Here is a 19773-nt window from a genome sequence, read left to right on the forward strand (position 1 = left end):
GTTTTTCTTTGTAGGGTTTGTTTTTCTCATATAAAACAAGTGAAATGACTTTAAACAGCTTAAATAGTTATTGCAATCTGACTGCAAGATGTTCTTTCTTCCACCTTCCCAAGAATTTCTAGTGTTAAAATAATGGATTCTCCAGGAATAAATTGCATACACACAATCAGTTCCTGAAAAGTATAGGCGGCTCATGCAGTTGCCGTGTATGGGGTCGCACAGAGTCGGACACGACTGAAGCGACTTAGCAGCAACAGCAGCATGATCCAATCACACTGTAGCATACAGTTTGCTTACAACAACAGTGCCCTTAAATTCCATGAGACTCAGCCTTCTTACATGGCATGGTCCTCCCACTGGCTAAGTGGATGTCAAGAACGTGACTGCTTGGAATAAGTCATGGCACGTAGGCTGTCTCTGATTCACCGTTTAAAAGTCAAGTATAGAATCAGTTGAGGAGTTTATAACAAGGCATTTTATAAGGGAAAAACGTCATTCCCTGCAAAAAACAAGAGGCCCAGTGTCACAGGAGGACTTAGTCCATCTTCTGCGGCTCAGTCTTCCACTCTGTGATGTGAGTGTATATCTAGTTATTTCTCATCTAAACCTGCCTCCTTTTGGTGCCCAATGAAAATGCCCATGGTAGAGGAAAGTGAAGCTTCAGGACTAATCTGAGTATTCTGAGGTCTTGGATGTGTCAATCCTGCTAGCCATTTAAATACTTGTCTATAAAATCTTATTTTTTAAAGCATAGTTTTATAGAGTGTACAATTTTGTTGGAAAATAAATATAGCATATATAAATGTATGTATTCATACACCTTAAATTTATTTATTTGAGGGGGTGTGGATTCATCTGTGTTATCTCCTTGGAATGATATTTTTAGATAAGAGAAGCTTAAGAAGAGCTGATAAAAGATAATGTCTAACTGGCATCATAAAGAAGGCTGAGCGCCGAAGAATTGATACTCTTAAATTGGGGCGATGGAGAAGCCCTTGAGAATCCCTTGGACTGCAAGGAGATCAAACCAATCAATCCAAAAGGAAACAAACCTGAATTATTCATTGGAAGGACTGATGCTGAAGCTGAAGCTGAAGCTCCAACACTTTGGCCACCAGATGCAAAGAACTGACTCATTGGAAAAGACCCTGATGCTGGGAAAGATTGATGGCAGGAGGAGAAGAGGGGGATGAGATGGTTGGATGGCATCACCGACTCAGTGGACATGTCTGAGCAACTCCAGGAGACAGTGAAGAACAGGGAAGCCTGAGCGCTGCCATCCATGGGATTGCAGTCAGACACAACTTAGTGAATGAACAGCGAAATGTCTAAGTAGAGGTGTTCTTTGCTTTTTTACAATCCTGGGCAACAAAATGCTCAGTTGATCACCATCTGAGGAATGCCTCAGTCAGTTTATGTACCTAAGTGAAAAACTAATTTGTAATAAGTATATGAATTGAACCAGCTTATCTTCAGTTTTCTTTTTCTCTCAATACATCTATGTGTTTATTTGATTAAAGAATACAATAATGGAAAATAATGTTTAAAAGAGATGGGTGCAAGTCATTTTTTAGAAAAATATCTTTAAAGAGTTGGGCCCTTACTTTAGACCATATATGGAAATTTATACAAAATGGATTATAGTCACCAACATAAGGGTTAAAGCTATAAAACTTCCACAAGTAAACATAGGAGAAAATTTGCTTAGCCTTGGATTAGACAATAATTTCTTAGATATGACACCAAAACCACAAGAGACTAAAAAAATAGATTGGATTTGTCAAAATTAAAAACATTTATGTTTCAAAGAAAACCATCAAGAAAATGAAAAGACAACCTACAGATTAAGATTAAATATTTGCAAATTATGTATCTGTTAAGGGAATTTTACCTAGTTTGGAAAGAACTCTTACAACTTGATGATAGGGGGAAAAAAGGTAAATATTGGGCAAATAATTTGAATAAATTGTTCTCAAAAGTGTGCAAATATATGTATATGTGTGTGTGTGTGTGTGTGTGTGTATAGATGTCCAATAAACTCATGAGAAAACACTGTCTATAGTCAGGCAAATCCAAAAAGGAAGATCACTAGATAGATCCCTGGATCCAGAAGATCCCCCATAGAAGGGAATGGCAACCCACTCCAGTTTTCTTGTCTGGAGAATTCCATGGACAGACCATGGGGTCACAAAGCGTCAAACACAACTGAGCAACCAACACTTCACTTTTCAGATACCTACTAGATATCACCTTAGATTAGATACAACTTCAAACTCACTTGAATGGCTACAATTAAAAAAAAAAAATCAACTGCAGATGGGCCCCACCCCCTTGAATCTTTAATTTGTTCATGAGAGAAAACTAGACGAAGGTGGAGAAACCACAGGGAAGCTCAAGTACCAGCAACAGAAATTCCTAGAGATCACTCGGGGCTGAGAAGAGCTTGTGTTACCATCAGCTTGAGTGGAAAGCAATGGCAACCCACTCCAGTGTTCTTGCCTGGAGAATCCCAGGGACGGGGGAGCCTGGTGGGCTGTCATCTGTGGGGTCGCACAGAGTCGGACACAACTGAAGCGACTTAGCAGCAGCAGCAGCAGCAGAGTGAAAAGACAGTATGATACGTGGAGAATTCTGTAGACTTCTCAAATGGGACATCATTTTAATACTGCGGCTATTAGTCCTATTTAAAGTTGCTTTGGACCCTCCCTAACAAACCTTAAAAGCAAATACAGAAAAGGGTCAAACTGACTCCAAGTAACATAACTGTGTTCCAGAACAAAGTCCATCTAATACTTTTGCTATAAAGGAATACAACAAAACCTAGAATTCAAAATTATAATCTTCATGTCTAATATCCAATCCATGATTAGTTGGCAGACAAATAAGCAGGAATTTGTGAGTCATGATTAGAAGAAAAATCAAGCAATTGAATTAACAAAGATAAGTGAGAAGGTAGGATTAGGCAGAAGAAGCACTGAAGCAGCAATGAATATGCTCCATATACTTAAGGATGTTGAGAAGCAGGCAGACATGATGAGGGAAAATATGAAAAGATATAAAAAAGAAATTGAAATGGAACTTACAAAAATGAAAGATAAGAGACTGACATGGAACATAAAGTAGAGAAGATTGTAGTAGGCCAAATAGAAGAAAAGTCATTAACTGAAAACAGACATAGAAATACTCCAAAAGGAAATGGGGACAAAAAGAAAAAAAAAAAAAAAAGAAGGAAAATATCCCACAAAAGAAAGCAGCGAAAAAAGACAGGGAGGAAAAAAAATCAACAGAGGACCAGTAACTGCAAAATGACAACAAGCTGTTTAACGTAGGTGTAATGAAGTTCTAAATAAGAAAGAGAATAAAATAAGAAAAATTTTTAAATAAATAAGAAGACTTCAAATCAAAGTTCAATAAGTTTCAAACAAAACAAATGCAAATAAAACCACACCAAGGAACACTATATCCAAACTGCTAAACATCAACAATTATTTTAAAAAAAAAAAGCTTAAAATTACCCAGAATAAAAAACACAATAGATGTAGAGTAAGAAAGATAAGAATGGTAGTAGACTTTGTAACACAAATGATAAAAGGAAAAAAAAGAGCGGTATTTTTAAATTACAGAGGAGTAGGGTAAAAGCCAACATAGACTTCTATATTTAGTGAAAATATTTTTCAAGCATTGGTAAAATAAAGCCTTTTCTCCAAATAAAGCCCAAGAAGATTCATCACCAGCAGATATGCACCACAAATTATAGTAAAGGATGCTTATCAAACTAATGGAAAAGGGTAAATGCCAGAAATTTGGATGTACAGAGAGGTGAAGGCACATGGGAAAATAAAACTAGAAGATAGCTGCCTCTTCCAATTAAAATAGTAATGATATATTGCAGAGTTTATAACACACGCAGAAGTAAAATGTATGATGGCATTAGCACAAAGGACAAGAGGCAGGGGGTGAGGAGCAAGGCTGCAAGTTTCTCGCATAACATGCGAACTGGTAGACTGTGGCTGAAAGCTTTCTGTGATAATGCAGAGGTGTGTATTGTAAGCCCTAGAGCAACTTCTAAACAAACCAACAACAACAACAACAACAACAACAAAAGAATAAGAACAGACTACAGCTAATAAGCCAATGGCAGAGATAAAATATTATACTAAAAATACTCACTTAAACTAAAGTAAGGCAGGGAAAAAAGACAAAAGGAAGCAAAAACATCTGGCTAATTGGGAAAATATAGCAAAGTGGGAGTTTTTCACCTACCATTTCAACAATGACATTAAATATAAATATATAAATATATATTTTTAAAACTATAAAAATATAAATACAATATATACATAAACTGTATATACATATACTGATTAAAAGCCAGTGGTTGTCAGATTGTACAGAAAAGCAACACCCAAATATGTGCTGTTATAACAACCTACATATCAATTACTTTAATGGTGAATGAGAGAGAGTTTTCTAAGTTCAGTAACAAGGCATCATTGTCTACTTCTCCGTCTCTATTCAAATTTGTACTGAACGTCCAAGATATGAACCAGGAACTAAAACTCACTCAACTCACAGATAGAATGATTATCTATTTAATTATCCTATGGAATATACTTCCCAAGTAGCGCAATTGGTAAAGAAACTGCCTGCCAATGCTGGAGACACAAGAGTCGTGGGTTTGATCCCTGGATCAGGAAGATCCCCTGGAGTAGGAAATGGCAACCCACTCTGGTATTCTTGCCTAGAAAATTCCATGTACAGAAGAACCTGGTGGGCTACAGCCCATGGGGTTGCAAAGAGTTAGACATAACTGAGCGCACACTCACATGGAATATACAAAATATTTCCTAAAACCAATACGTGAGGTTTTCAATGTCACAGAACACAAATATATCAATTGTATTTCTACATATTAGCAACAAATATAAATGGAACTTTTTTATTGCATCATTTAAAATAACATTGGTATCAAGTAATATGCAGAGATAAATTAAAAAATAATATGCCCAAGATCTTTACACTGAAACTACAAAACATTGCTAATAGAAGACCCAAATAAACGAATAGGAATTAGGAGACATCATATTGTTGAGGAGTCAATTCTGTCCATATTGATTTATGTTTACAGTGTGACTTCAAACAACATTCTAATAGGCTTTCAGGTTTAAAGTTTGATTTTAAAATTTATAGAGCAATTGGAAAGGTACTACGAATGACCAAAATAATTCCCCCCCCAAAAAAAACACAAACAAATATGGAAGATCTATATGACCTGACTTCAAGACATACTATAAAGCTACAGTAATTAAGACAATATGTAATATTGGCATAAAAACAGATACAAAGATTGACGGAACAGAATAGACAGTCTACAAATAGACCCATTCTTATACAGCCAATTGATTTTTGGTGGAGTCTCAGGTAATTCAGTGAGGAATGGAAGTATTTTTCAACACATAGTATAGGAACAATTGGGTATCCATAGGTAAAAATACTGACTCTTATCTTGTACCATATAAATCAAGTAACTTGAATCAGAAATCTGAATAAAAGCCCCCAAATTATGTAACTTCTAAAAGAAAGCACAAGTGAAAACATTTTTACCTTAGATTAGACAAAGATTTCTTAAACAGGACACACAGACAAAATGATAAACTATACCTAATCAAAACTTAAAACTTGTGTACTTCAAAAGATACCACTGAGAAAATATAAAGGCAAGGCTAGCAGGGATGGGGGAGCCTGGTGGGCTGCCGTCTACGGAGTTGCACAGAATCGGACACGACTGAAGCGACTTAGCAGCAGCAGCAGTGGGAAAAATATTCACAGAACAGACATCTGATAAATTTATTCAGAATGCACAAGGTACCCATAATAAGACCACTATTTTTAAAGAGACAAAAGATTTGAACAGGGAGAAATTTTATAAAATTGAGACAGGCTGGGACCTCAAATCCTTGGTAGCAGTGCTTGTACCTGACAAATGTCTCCTCGACCAACAAAATACAAAGAAACTTCCTTGGACAGCAAGGAGAACAAGCCAGTCAATCCTAAAGGAAATCAACCCTGAATATTCATTGGAAGGACTGATGCTGAAGCTCCAATTCTTTGGCTACCTGATTTGGTGAAGACCCGACTCATTAGAAAAGACTCTGATGCTGGGAAAGTTTGAGGGCAGGAGGAGAAGTGGGGGACAAAGGATGAGATGGTTGGATGGCATCACTGACTTAATGGCATGAGTGAGTGAGTGAGAGTCTCTCAGTCATGTGTGACCCTTTGAGACCCCATGGACTGTAGCCTGCCAGGCTCCTCTGTCCATGGGATTCTCCAGGCAAGAATACTGGAGTGGGTTGCCATTTCCTTCTCCATAATGGACAAGAGTTTGAGCAAACTCCAGGACATGGTGAAAGACGGGGACGTCTGGCATACTGCAGTCCATGGGGTTGCAAAGAGTCGGACACACCTGAGCAACTCAACAATAACAAAGAATTAAAGCTAATTGTGTGTGTGTGTGTGTGTGTGTGTGTGTGCAGTTGGGACAAACTGTAGATAACAAAACACAAAAAGATCAAAAAGCCAAATGCCACCTCTGAAGAGCTGGGAGCAAAAACTACAGGTCAGAAGCAAAAGCAAGGTACTATGCCTGCCCCTGCACTTACTACCACGAAAGAAGTGGGCAAAGCACCTCAGCCACCCCTCTAGCCTGACTCCTGGGCACACCCCTACCATCACCCCATATAAGGAACCAGTTCAGCTCCCAACTTGGGGAGCAAGCAAGAGAACTTGTTACTTGTTTTCGCTCACCCCTGCTTCAGTTTTGTGTATTAGTTGCTCAGTCTTATCCGATCTTTGCAACCCCATGGAATGTGGCCTGTAGCCTGCAAGGTCCTTCTGCCCCTGGGATTTCCCAGGCAGGAATACTAGAGTGAGGTGCCATTCCCTTTTCCAGGGGATCCTCCAGACACAGGAATCAAACCCAGGTCTCCTGCATCGCAGGCAGATACTTTACCATCTGAACCACCTACTGTGCCTGCAGTAGGGGCCCCAATAAAGTCTTGCCTGAATTTCTTGCCTGGTTTCATCAATTTCTATTGATTAAGAAAGGCCAAGGACTCTGGTGGGTGACAAAATAAGATATTCCAATAACCAATATAGCACATAAAAATATTACATGTAATTAGTTATTCAAAATATGCAAATTAAGATCACCATGCAATATTAGTACTCATTTTAGAGAGTGGCTAAAGTTAAGAGAAATGACATACCAAGTTTTGGTGCAAAGGTGAGGTGGATGAAAGTCTCTTATATTGCTCGTGCAAATGCAAAGTACTGTATTTGGAAAGGGCTTCCCTGGTGGCTCAGTGCTAAAGAATCTACTTGCCAATGCAGGAGATGCTCATTTGATCCCTAGGTAGGGAAGATCCGCTAGATGAGGAAATGACAACCCACTCCAGTATTCGTGTCTGGGAAATCCCCTGGACAGTACAGCCTGGCTGGCTACAGTCCATGGTGTCACTTAAGAGTTGGACACGAATGAGTGACTAGACAACAACATTTGAAAAATTGTTTGCCACTAGATCTAATAGAGTGCCTGAAGAACTATGGATGGAGATTCATAACATTGTACAGGAGGCAGTGATCAAAACCATCTCCAAGAAAAAGAAATGCAAAAAGACAAAATGGCTGTTTGAGGCCTTACAAATAGCTGAGAAAAGAAGAGATGCAAAAGGCAAAGGAGAAAAGATATATTCATCTGAATACAGAGTTCCATAGAATAGCAAGGAGAGATAAGAAAGCCTTCCAAAGTGAACAATGCAGAGAAATAGAGGAAAAAAATATTATGGGAAAGATTAGAGATCTCTTCAAGAAAATTAGAGATACCAAGGGAACATTTCATGCAAAGATGGGCACAATAAAGGACAGAAATGGTATGGACCAAACAGAGCAGAAGATATTAAAGAGGTGACAAGAATACACAGAAGAACTATACAGAAAAGGTCTTAAAAACCTAGATAACAATCATGATGTAATCAGTCACCTAGAGCCAGCCATCCTGGAGTGAAAAGTCAAGTGGGTCTTAGGAAGCATTACTATGAGCAAAGCTAGTAGAGGTGATGGAATTCCAGTTGAGCTATTTCAAATCCTGGAAGATTATGCTGTCCAAGTGCTGGACTCAATATGCCAGCAAATTTGGAAAACTCAGCAGTGGCCACAGTACGAAAAGGTCAGTTTTCATTCCAATCCTAAAGAAAGGCAATGCCAAAAGTGCTCAAACTACCGCACAATTGCACTCATCTCACATGCTAGTAAAGTAATGCTCAAAATTCTCCAAGCCAGGCTTCAACAGTACATGAACCGTGAACTTCCAGATATATAAGCTGGATTTAGAAAAGGCAGAGGAACCAGAATTCAAACTGCCAACATCTGTTGGACCATAGAAAAAGCAAGATAATTCCAGAAAAACATCTACTTCTGCTTCATTGACTACTCTAAAGCCTTTGACTGTGTGGATCACAACAAACTGGAAAATTCTGAAAGAGATGGGAATACCAGACCACCTTACCTGCCTCCTGAAAGATCTGTATGCAGGTCAAGAAGCAACAATCAGAATCAGACATGGAACAACGGACTGGTTCAGAATTGGGAAAGGAGTACATCAAGGCTGTATATAAATTGTCATCCTGCTTATTTAACTAATAGGCAGAGTATCTCATAGGGGATGCTGGGCTAGATGAAGCACAAGCTGGAATCCAAATTGTGGAGAGAAATATTAATAACCTCAGATATACAGATGGCACCACCTTTCTGGCAGAAAGTGAAGAGGAATTAAAGAGACTCTTGATGAAGGTGAAAGAGGAAAGTGAAAATGCTGACTCAAAACTCAGCATTAAAAAATGAAGATCATGGCATCCAGTCCCATCACTTTATGGCAAATAGATGGGGAAACAATGCAAACAGTGACAGACTTTATTTTCTTGGACTCCAAAATCACTGCAGACAGTGGCTGCAGCCCTGAAATTAAAAGATGCTTGCTCCTTGAAAGAAAAGCTATGACCAATAGAGTATTAAAAGCAGAGACATTACTTTGCCAACAAACATCCATCTAGTCAAATCTATGGTTTTTCTAGTAGTCATGTATGAATGTGAGAGTTGGACCATAAAGAAGGCTGAGTGCCAAAGAATTAATGCTTTGAACTGTGGTGTTGGAGAAGACTCTTGAGAGTCCTTTGGACAGTAAGGAGATCAAACTGATCAATCCTAAAGGACATCATCCCTGAATATTCATTGGAAGGACTGAAATTCCAATACTTTGGTCACCTGGTGTGAAGAGCTGCCTCATTAGAAAAGACTCTGATGCTGGCCAAGATTGAAGGCAGGAGGAGGAGGGGACAACAGAGGATGAGATGCTTTTATGGCATTACTGACACAATGGACATGAATGTGAACAAACTCCAGGAGATGGTGAAGGACAGGCATGCCTGGCGTGTTGCAGTCCATGGGGTGGCAAAGAGTCAGAAACAACTGAGTGACTCAACAACAACAGATTTGGCAATTAAAAGTAAATGTATACAACAGAATGGGAAAGACCAGAGATCTCTTCAAGAAAATTACAGATACCAAGGGAACATTTCATGCAAAGATGGGCTCGATAAAGGACAGAAATGGTATGGACCTAACAGAAGCAGAAGATATTAAGAAGAGGTGGCAAGAATACACAGAAGAACTGTACAAAAAAGATCTTCATGACCGAGATAATCATGATGGTGTGATCACTCACCTAGAGCCAGACATCCTGGAATGTGAAGTCAAGTGGGCCTTAGAAAGCATCACTACAAACAAAGCTAATGGAGGTTATGGAATTCCAGTTGAGCTATTTCAAATCCTGGAAGATGATGCTGTGAAAGTGCTGCACTTAATATGCCAACATGTTTGGAAAAATTCAGCAGTGGCCACAGGACTGGAAAAGTCAGTTTTCATTCCAATCCTAAAGAAAGGCAATGCCAAAGAATGCTCAAACTACTGCACAATTGCACTCATCTCACACACTAGTAAAGTAATGCTCAAAATTCTCCAAGCCAGGCTTCAGCAATATATGAACCGTGAACTTCCAGATGTTCAAGCTGGTTTTAGAAAAGGCAGAGGAACCAGAGATCAAATTGCCAACATCCACTAGATCATTGAAAAAGCAAGAGAGTTTCAGAAAAACATCTATTTCTGCTTTATTGACTATGTCAAAGCCTTAGACTGTGTGGATCACAATCAACTGTGGAAAATTCTTCAAGAGATGGGAATATCAGACCACCTGACCTGCCTCTTGAGAAACCTATATGCCGGTCAGGAAGCAACAGTTAGAACTGGACATGGAACAACAGACTGGTTCCAAAAAGGAAAAGGAGTACATCAAGGCTGTATATTGTCACCCTGCTTATTTAACTTTTATGCAGAGTACATCATGAGAAACGCTGGACTGGAAGAAACACAAGCTGGAATCAAGATTGCCGGGAGAAATATCAATAACCTCAGTTATGCCGATGACACCACCCTTATGGCAGAAAGTGAAGAGGAACTAAAAAGCCTCTTGAGGAAAGTGAAAGGAGAGTGAAAAGTGGCTTGAAGCTCAACATTCAGAAAACGAAGATCATGGCATCTGATCCCATCACTTCATGGGAAATAGACGGGGAAACAGTGGGAATAGTGGCAGAGTTTATTTTGGGGGGCTCCAAAATCACTGCAGAAGGTGACTGCAGCCATGAAATTAAAGGACACATACTCCTTGGAAGGAAAATTATGACCAACCTAGATAGCATATTCAAAAGCAGAGACATTACTTTGTCAACAAAGTCCGTCTAGTCAAGGCTATGGTTTTTCCAGTAGTCATGCATGGATGTGAGAGTTGGACTGTGAAGAAAGCTGAGTGCTGAAGAATTTATGCTTTTGAACTGTGGTGTTGGAGAAAACTCTTGAGAGTCCCTTGCACTGCAAGGAGATCCAACCAATCCATTCTAAAGGAGATCAGTCCTGGGTGTTCTTTGGAAGGACTGATGCTAAAGCTGAAACTCCAATACTTTGGCCACCTCATGTGAAGAGGTGACTCACTGGAAAAGACTCTGATGCTGGGAGGGATTGGGAGCAGGCAGAGAATGGGACTACAGAGGATGAGATGGTTGGATGGCATCACCGACTCGATGGACATGACTTTGGGTGAACTCCAGGAGTTGGTGATGGACAGGGGGGCCTGTCATGCTGCAATTCACTGGGTCGCAAAGAGTCAGACACGACTGAGTGACTGAACTGAACTGATATATGTATAACAAGATACAGAAATGCCATTTTCTAGCTATTCACCCATGGAAAATAAAAATATATATCCACACCAAATACTCACTCTCCAGTTCTCATGTCAAATTATTCAAAATACATGTGGGTTACAGCTTAAATACCCTTCCATTTATTATTTGATAGACAACACTGCTTAGCAATAGAATGTATTGAATCACTGACACATACAAAAAGAAAGGAGAATCTTTCTGAATATTACTGAGAGCAATGCATCAGATGGATTGGACTGGTGAAATGTTATGTGGAAAGAGTGGAGAGGTCAAGTTGTATGTAAGGTCCCAAATTAGTGTTTGACCCGCACTGAAACAACATACAGTGTCTGTGCACTCAATGGCTGTTTGAGTCAATTGTCACACGTAGTTGTGTATAGACTGGTTGTTTTTTCACAAATGGATGCCTTCACGGCACTTTCACTCAAGTAGCTTGAAACAATGCCCTTTTAATACAAAAATGAGAATAACAGGCTACCTGAGCAGGTATTAGGGTTAGACTTTTGTTAGACTGAATGAAAACATCTGGATTTGAGGAAACAAGCCACTGCTATAAGTGTAAAAAGCCTCACTTTTAGATCAACTCTTTCTTCCTTACTCTGAAGAACAGTAATATTCTACCTTATAAAATAATTTAAGATGTTACTTTCATCTATCCCTCATTTCAGATTCTTTGTAATTATGGAAAAGAATATATTACCTTGATTTTCGAAGCTCACATTATAAAGGAAAGCACAGATTTGCAAGATTAGAAGGTTATTATTCCCTTTGTCAATCACGTGGTGTACACAAGGGTTCATTTAGGATACTTTCATAGTGTGGACTCCAATAGTTATGAAATGTACAGTAACAGACAAATATGTGGAATACATACAGCATAAAGTAATGCATATTTACGCTGCATGTTAAAGAAAGTTATGCAGCCGCAATAAAATAACTAAATAAAAGTACCTTTCTACCTCTGTTTTACACAGTAAGTAAAGAACAGGATTCACACTTAGAATTTGGTATTCCTTATGTGTAATCTTTAAAAACATTGTAAGTTATCTAATTAACTTCTTCTGAAAGATATATTGAAATGTGAAAATAACAACTTAAATTCCATTTTATTTCTTCTTTAGAATCCTTATCCTTAATTTTTTTCCCTGTAACTGAGCATTTTTTGAGTAACTGGCTTCTTTATTTGAATACAACTCATGTCACATCTAGAATATCTACCATGTGTTCCTAGAACGGGAAAAATCAATGAAAATAGCATGAAGAGCCCCAGTAAGCCTGTTTTTGATGAATTATGTCCTTAAAGATATACCTTGTATGTGGTTCAAAATGTATTGATTACTGACAACTGTTTCTGTAATATCAATAATGCACTATTCTCTTGAACTTCCCCTGAAGTGACAGGGTTTAATTGAGAGAGCCCTAAACAATAAATTGACTACCAAGAAGGAGACAGAATAATGAAATTGACTCAGACTTCTAAAATAAATACTAATTCTAAACTTGAGGCAAACATATTGATGTCTCTGTTTGCTCTGCCTTTTTTTGACTTGTATCTTTCATAATAAGCTGCTTACCAGAGGGATTATTACCTCACCAAGTTTAAGCTCCTATAAAGCCCATCAACATTTACCATCCTTTCTATCAGGTATTCAATACTAAGAAATTTAAAACTAGTGGCATCTTAAAATGCCACTTTTACTATTTTAAATCATCTTTCTATTATATAACATTATATAATATAACCCTTGAATAAACTTTTCCCTATTGGGTTTAATTCCTCTCCTTCTGTTCTGTTTCATCACCGATTAAGTGACCAAAAAACTTCCAACACGTAACGACTTGCTCCAAAGAGCAAGTGTGCGTGTATATCGAGTTGCTCAGTTGTGTCTGACTCTTTATGACCTCATGGACTGTAGCCCTCCAGGCTTCTCTCTCCGCGGAATTCCCCACGCAAGAATACTGGAGTGGGTTGCCATTTCCTACTCCAGGGGATCTTCTCAACCCAGAAATCAAACCCACGTCTCTTGCACCTCCTGCATTGGCAGGCAGATTATTTACCACAGTGGCACTTGGGAAGGCCACATAGTATACTTGTTCTTAGCCAACAGTCCGAGAGGCAGCCTGTACTAATGTTGACTATTAAATGGGATGATATAATTTCTTTACTGAATGTTCAAAAGTGAAAGTGTTAGTCGCTCAGTCGTGTTCAACTCTTTGCAACCCCATGGACTGTAGCCTGCCAGGCTCCACTGTCTATGGAATTCTCTAGGCAAGAATATTGGAGTGGGGAGCCATTCCCTTCCCCAGGGACCTTCCTGACCCAGGGATCTAATCCAGGTCTCCTGCACCACAAGCATATTCTTTACCATCTGAGCCACCAGGGAAAGCTCCAGTGAATATTTAAACCAGAAATAAATTACGCCTATGTACTTTGGCCACCTCATGCGAAGAGTTGACTTATTGGAGAAGACTCTGATGCTGGGAGGGATTGGGGGCAGGAGGAGAAGGGGACGACAGAGGATGAGATGACTGGATGGCATCACCAACTCAATAGACATGAGTTTGAGTGAACTCCGGGAGTTGCTGATGGACAGGGCGGCCTGGCGTGCTGCAATTCATGGGGTCACAAAGAGTCAGACACGACTGAGCAACTGAACTGAACTGAATGCAAGAAGTGAGCTATACAGACTTGTATTCTTAGCAAAACATCTATACCATGCTGCAAGGAGTTCTAAATTAAATTTCTTAATTATTCATAAAAAGCATAGTCTGTGATTAAAGCCTTTTAATTTATTTTCTAGACTTAAATATCTCAAATATATTATTCAAAATATTTTCCAAGATATTTTAAACAGAAAATTTTGAACAATGCATTTGAAGTCCCACTCTAAAATCCATCATTCATACAATCTATAGCCTTCATTTGTCAAAATAATTATTTGATGATAATATAATCTCAGCACTAGTATTGCCTATCTATTCTGCCATCTTGCTCCCATTTTGCCATCTTGCTCATGAGTTTATTATGATAGAAGCTTTGTTATTCTAGCTTAGAATTCTGACTCCTGCTCTGTCAGTCTAAAAACTATCAAAGGAAAATGACAAATTTTGACAAAACTTGTTCAAGCTGTTCTGCCATGTTTTCTAAGACCTCATAAATCATGTGTTCACTCCTTGGTTTTAAACTCTTAACTGGCTTATCTGTGTTATGTCAAGATCAGAACAAATTGGTTAAGAACTTGCAATGAATAAGCTAATTCATTCAGGACTTTCTAGACAATCCAAGGATGAATTGACACTTTGTATGTCAGTGATCAAAATATTGCCTTTGGCATCTGACAGTATTCAGACCTCAGATCTGCCACTTAATAGCTGTTTTGCACCAGGCCATTCTTCCTTGGTATCATATTTTTAAACCGTATGAAAATTGAGGACAATAGTGAATGACAGTTAAATGAGATATGACACACGCAGCATCTATAGGATTTTTCAGAAGAGAAGTGCTCAGTCAATGCCACTTGCCTTTCTCCTGGCCATCCTTACATAAGAATAGTCATTTGCTAATTTCAATAGTAAACCAGCTTGTTAGGACAACCTGGTCATTAATATAAAAAATTAAATTAAATTTGGTACTTCAGATTTTTTAGCTTTTCTTTCCTGTTTATATATTTTTAAATTTAAGTGACTATATATTGCAAGAATAAGCTAATTATACCTCTTTGTAGCTGATAATGTTTTGTCCCATATGATCAGCACCACTGTAATCCATATTGCATGTAAGCTAGCAGATACGATTTAATTTAATTATAATTTCATAAGACTGAAGTTTTGCTCACATGGTTGGCTTCCTGTTGGGCATGACATCTTAAAAAGTGATTCATTTAAAAAATAATCCAATGATTAAACTTTGAAAAACTAGGTCTTTCAAATATGTTTCTATGGGATTTAATGTTTTATAAACCTTTGCCAAAATGTTATTCAAACATCTTTTTATCATATTTGAAATATTGCCAGATTAAGACCTCTGCTCAGCGGGCATGATGTGGGGATACTGGAACTTTCATCATTTCTAAGACGGATGCTTGTAATTCGTAATTATCCTTTCTCCCAGCCAAGTGCACCGGAACACATCACTTGCAATGGATGAAGCAAAGGGTGTTCTCTCTCTTCACTCAGCTTAGATTAACAGGCTGTCTCCATCCTGCACCTGCTTTCCACCCCAACACTGCTTCCAGAAGACAAATAACAACACGTCTTTTAGCAATGCATACTAGGTTCCTTTTTCCTATCGTTTTACATTAAGGTAATATTTAGCACCTACTTTGATCCAAGTTCTGTTTCAGGGGTTATAGATATGCGATTCATTAGATAAGGTTATCTGTTCACTATCTAGAAGTTGCAGTGAGAATACATTTGGGGCTGGAACCAGTTTGAAATAAATGCGCCAGTTAGATGTAGATCATGGGTGCTTGGAGGAGCGTTTCAAAATGTGTAACGTTAGAGAGGTGGGGGGAGCTTTCAGAAGCCTTTTACAATTATTTGAGCTTAAACAGTAGCATATGCAATGGGTGAGACATTAAAATATTAATAATGTGATTGACTTCTACCTTTTAAATACTTCCTATGTGACAAATAATGCCAGCTGTGTACATTACTTCCATTAATCTTCACAGTTCCACACGGGAACTTATTATTCTTATTCCCATTTCATGGATGAAGTGCAGAGATAAAGGTTAAGCCACACACCCAGGACCACAAGCTAGAAAGCAGCAAAGTGGTACAGCCAGAGTTCAAAGCCAGGATCCTCAGTGTCACTGTGCCAGAGGAGTCTCCTGTACAATTCTTAAGACTTTGAATGTTCCTGGCTCAGGAAAGATAGGGAAGGACCAGACTCTCACAATATACTAAGGCATCACTATGGGACTAACGGGTTAGTTAGCCAGATCCAGGTTTTACTGTTTCCTCTCAAACCATAGCAACGTAGGCAGATATATATGCAGTAAAGACAGGATAGAATTGTTTATGAAAGAGCAGACAGCACCACTGACCCAATGGACATGAATCTGAGTGAACTCTGGGAGATGGCAAAGGACTGGGAAGCCTGGCATGCTGCCGTCCATGGGGTCACAAAGACTCGGGCACGAATTAGTGGCTGAACAGTATTGACAAGTACTCTGCCTGATCCGCACCATTCTCAGGACCTCATCCCTTCCGTCTTCATGGTGGGGGGGGGACCACTCTCTGAGTCCATGTTATCTTTGAGTCCTGGTGATGCCTCCCTAACCCTCTATACTCTGCTGTCAACTGCTAAAGCTCTGGCTATGGCTCTTCGTTACTTGAGGATTTTGTCTACTGTCTCTCCCCATCCAAGCATTACCAGCCTGGGATGACATGATCTGACCGCTCTGTTTCTTGATATTCACATTTTCAGTGACAACTTCCTTCTCATCTCCACCTCAACCACCCACTTGCAGTGTCATGGAACAGGGTATCCTTTACTATCAGCCTGCTTGGAAATGTTAAAGCAGATATCCTCTCTCTCACCCCCAGTCTCTCCCCACCTACCTGTTTGTTCAGTTGCTCACCTTGAATTTATATTTGACTCCAGTAGGACCATTACCCCAGGATTTCCTGTCTTCACTTCCCTTACGGATCCTGGTTACTACCTACGGCCCCATTGAGGAATCATTCTCTAACTGCCCTCTTGCATTCTCGTACTCTTTGTTCTTTACATATTATTTGGAAAATTTCATCCTGGATTAATACCATCTGTGAGCTTTCCTGCTGGGAAGTTTCTGGAGAAAATCAGGCAGCCTTCTGAATATTCATAGTCATAAACCTTAATAACCTCCCAGCAACAGTGGGTAATCTCCCTGCATTTCTCTAGGTGTTATTCTTTTCCACTCAATGCAGTGATTATTTCAAACACTGTTTACTAGCTTCAACCGTGACTGTCTTTGCCCATCACCCTCAACACCTCAACACGGTACAGCAAATAACTCAGTCTTCTGCCACCAAACCAATAAAGCCTTTTAATGCATGTAGCCATCCTTTCCTCTTTCTCTCCTAATACAGTGGGAGAGATACTCTTTTTTCTTTTAAAAACCATTTTCTAATATAATAGGCTTGCATGTTTAAAACGTCTTGAAAATGTTTAGCGGTTGAACAAAACAGTCCCTTATACCAGTAATTCTCTCTTTTGTCTGATCTCCAGTATCATTTGGGACTGTTAAAAATATCAGTACATTGGATAAAACCCAGTTCAATTAAACTAGTCTCTCCAGGAGCAGAAACCAGGCATTTGTATTTTATACAACGTCCCAAGTGATTGTCCTATGGAGACGGATGAAGACCACTGAGGACGACCTGAATACACGATGAGGCTTCAAGCTAACTTGGAAATTTTCTCAGCAAAAAAAAAAAAGATGAAGATGTGAGTTAAACCAAAACATGAATTTTATTATTGAGATATTATTAAAAATGTTCTTGTTCAAGGAAAAAAATAAACATGTTCTACACTGAATTGCCAGATCCCATCTTTGCCTATTTTTTCAGGAATTTTATACCATCACTAAAAACAAACAAACAAAAACACTCTGTTTATTTCACATCTTTCCTGTTGTGCATTTCTAGTCATCTTCTCAGTTTCACAGCTAAATCTGGAAAGAGCTGTCTGCATTTGTTGATCTTTTTTCTTCCTTTCTCTTTCATAGACTCACCTTCTTTGATCTGGATTTTGCCCCACTCCTCTATAAAAACTCTGTTGCAAAGTTTACCTATGATATTCTTGGTGTTTAACTGAAGGGGATGCGTCATAATCTTCATATCATTGACCTTACAGCCATTTGTGGAAATACTCTCTTTCCCTTGGCTTCTATGATACTTCTTCCTCATCAGCTTCTTTTCCCAACTGCTCCTCCTCTACCTAATTACTAAAACTCAGAGTCTTTCAGATTCTTTCTGTTTAGGACTTTTCTTCTTTATCTTCCTGTGTTCTCTCTTCCAACAACCTCATCCTCTATCATGATTTCAACTAACATTTGAAAGCCAGTGGCTCCAAATTCAAACCTTCGGTTCAGATTTCTGAGCTCCGGAACTACATCCAGAACTTTCTTTTTGAAACACCCCTCTGATACATTGTGACTACTCCAAACTGAACATGACAATCAAAAACATCCTCCTGTTTCTCCAACCAGAAACATGACAGTCATTGTTGGCCTTGTGATCTCTGACCCATCTGGTCCATTCTCTTCCTTAACCAGCCATGACATCCAAGGACTTACATCTCTATCTTCCCAGCGGACTCCTACAACATCAGCCCTTTCTCTTTCCTGAACTGGTGTAAAATTTTCCAAATTGGTCTTCCTGTATCCTCTCCTCATGTCTGTTCTTCACACATTAATCAGTGCTGAATTTTAATAGAAATCTGACATCATCATACCCTTGGCCTACCAGTTCCCCTGTGGTTTCTCACTGCACCTAGGATTAAGATCAAATTTTTTTAATCAGGCCTGCACGGCCCTGAATAACCTGTTCTTCACTGACTGCTCCAGTGTGATCTCTCTCCTCTCTCTTCTCTGCTCTCCTTGATCTAGACACACTGGGCCCCTTTCAGGGCAACAAGTATGCGAAGTAGTTCTTCATCATAACTGTTCTTTCTACTGCCTATTATCCTGCCCCCTCCTTGCCTCTACCTTCAAGTCTGAAACTCCTCTACACCTTCCTTCACCCTCTATGACAAGGGCAGTCTGGTCTATTACATGGAAATCCAGGTAAAATTGTGTGCTCTGTTTTTTCCATCAATCAGAAAAACTTGTAATGATAGCACAGCGTAGGTGTAAGTTTCATGATCCTCAGCACCTAGCAACTGAGTCTCTGGCACATAAATATTTGCTAAGTGGAAGAATGCTGCTTTCATTAAGCATCTTTAACTAAAGCCTAGAATTACTTTTCTCAAGTGTTTCTTTTGTTGCCATTATTCATATTAATTATATACTATAAGTGAGAATTATTACAGTGGCATCTCCAAAGTGAGATTTTCATTCTTCTTCGTGACATCACATATTATGGAAATATTAGCTCTAGAATAACGGATCCCAGCTTAAGAATGAAGATTCAAGGGGTGCAGCTGGATGTTTTCTGCGCTTTCTACTAAAGAAGACTGTCAAAACATGAACAGAAATTTAAATGATAATAGAAGAATATGCAGCACTAGTGTCACCTGAATAAGCCAGGTCATATTCTGAATTGGAAACTCAGATTCCTAAGTGGGCAAAATGATCCTGAATTGCAGTACACCTCTCTTATTTTCCCAGAGCAAATTCGCACCACCCAGAAGACAATAAAATCATTGGTGAGGAAAAGGAACAGATGCTCTTTTCTTTCTGAAATATTTCCGTCCCTAGTAAGAAAGCAGTTGTGTTCCTTCAAGAGTTGTTTTATT

This window comes from Capricornis sumatraensis, chromosome 4 (assembly GCF_032405125.1).
Source record: "Capricornis sumatraensis isolate serow.1 chromosome 4, serow.2, whole genome shotgun sequence".
NCBI classification, from domain to species: Eukaryota; Metazoa; Chordata; class Mammalia; order Artiodactyla; family Bovidae; genus Capricornis; species Capricornis sumatraensis.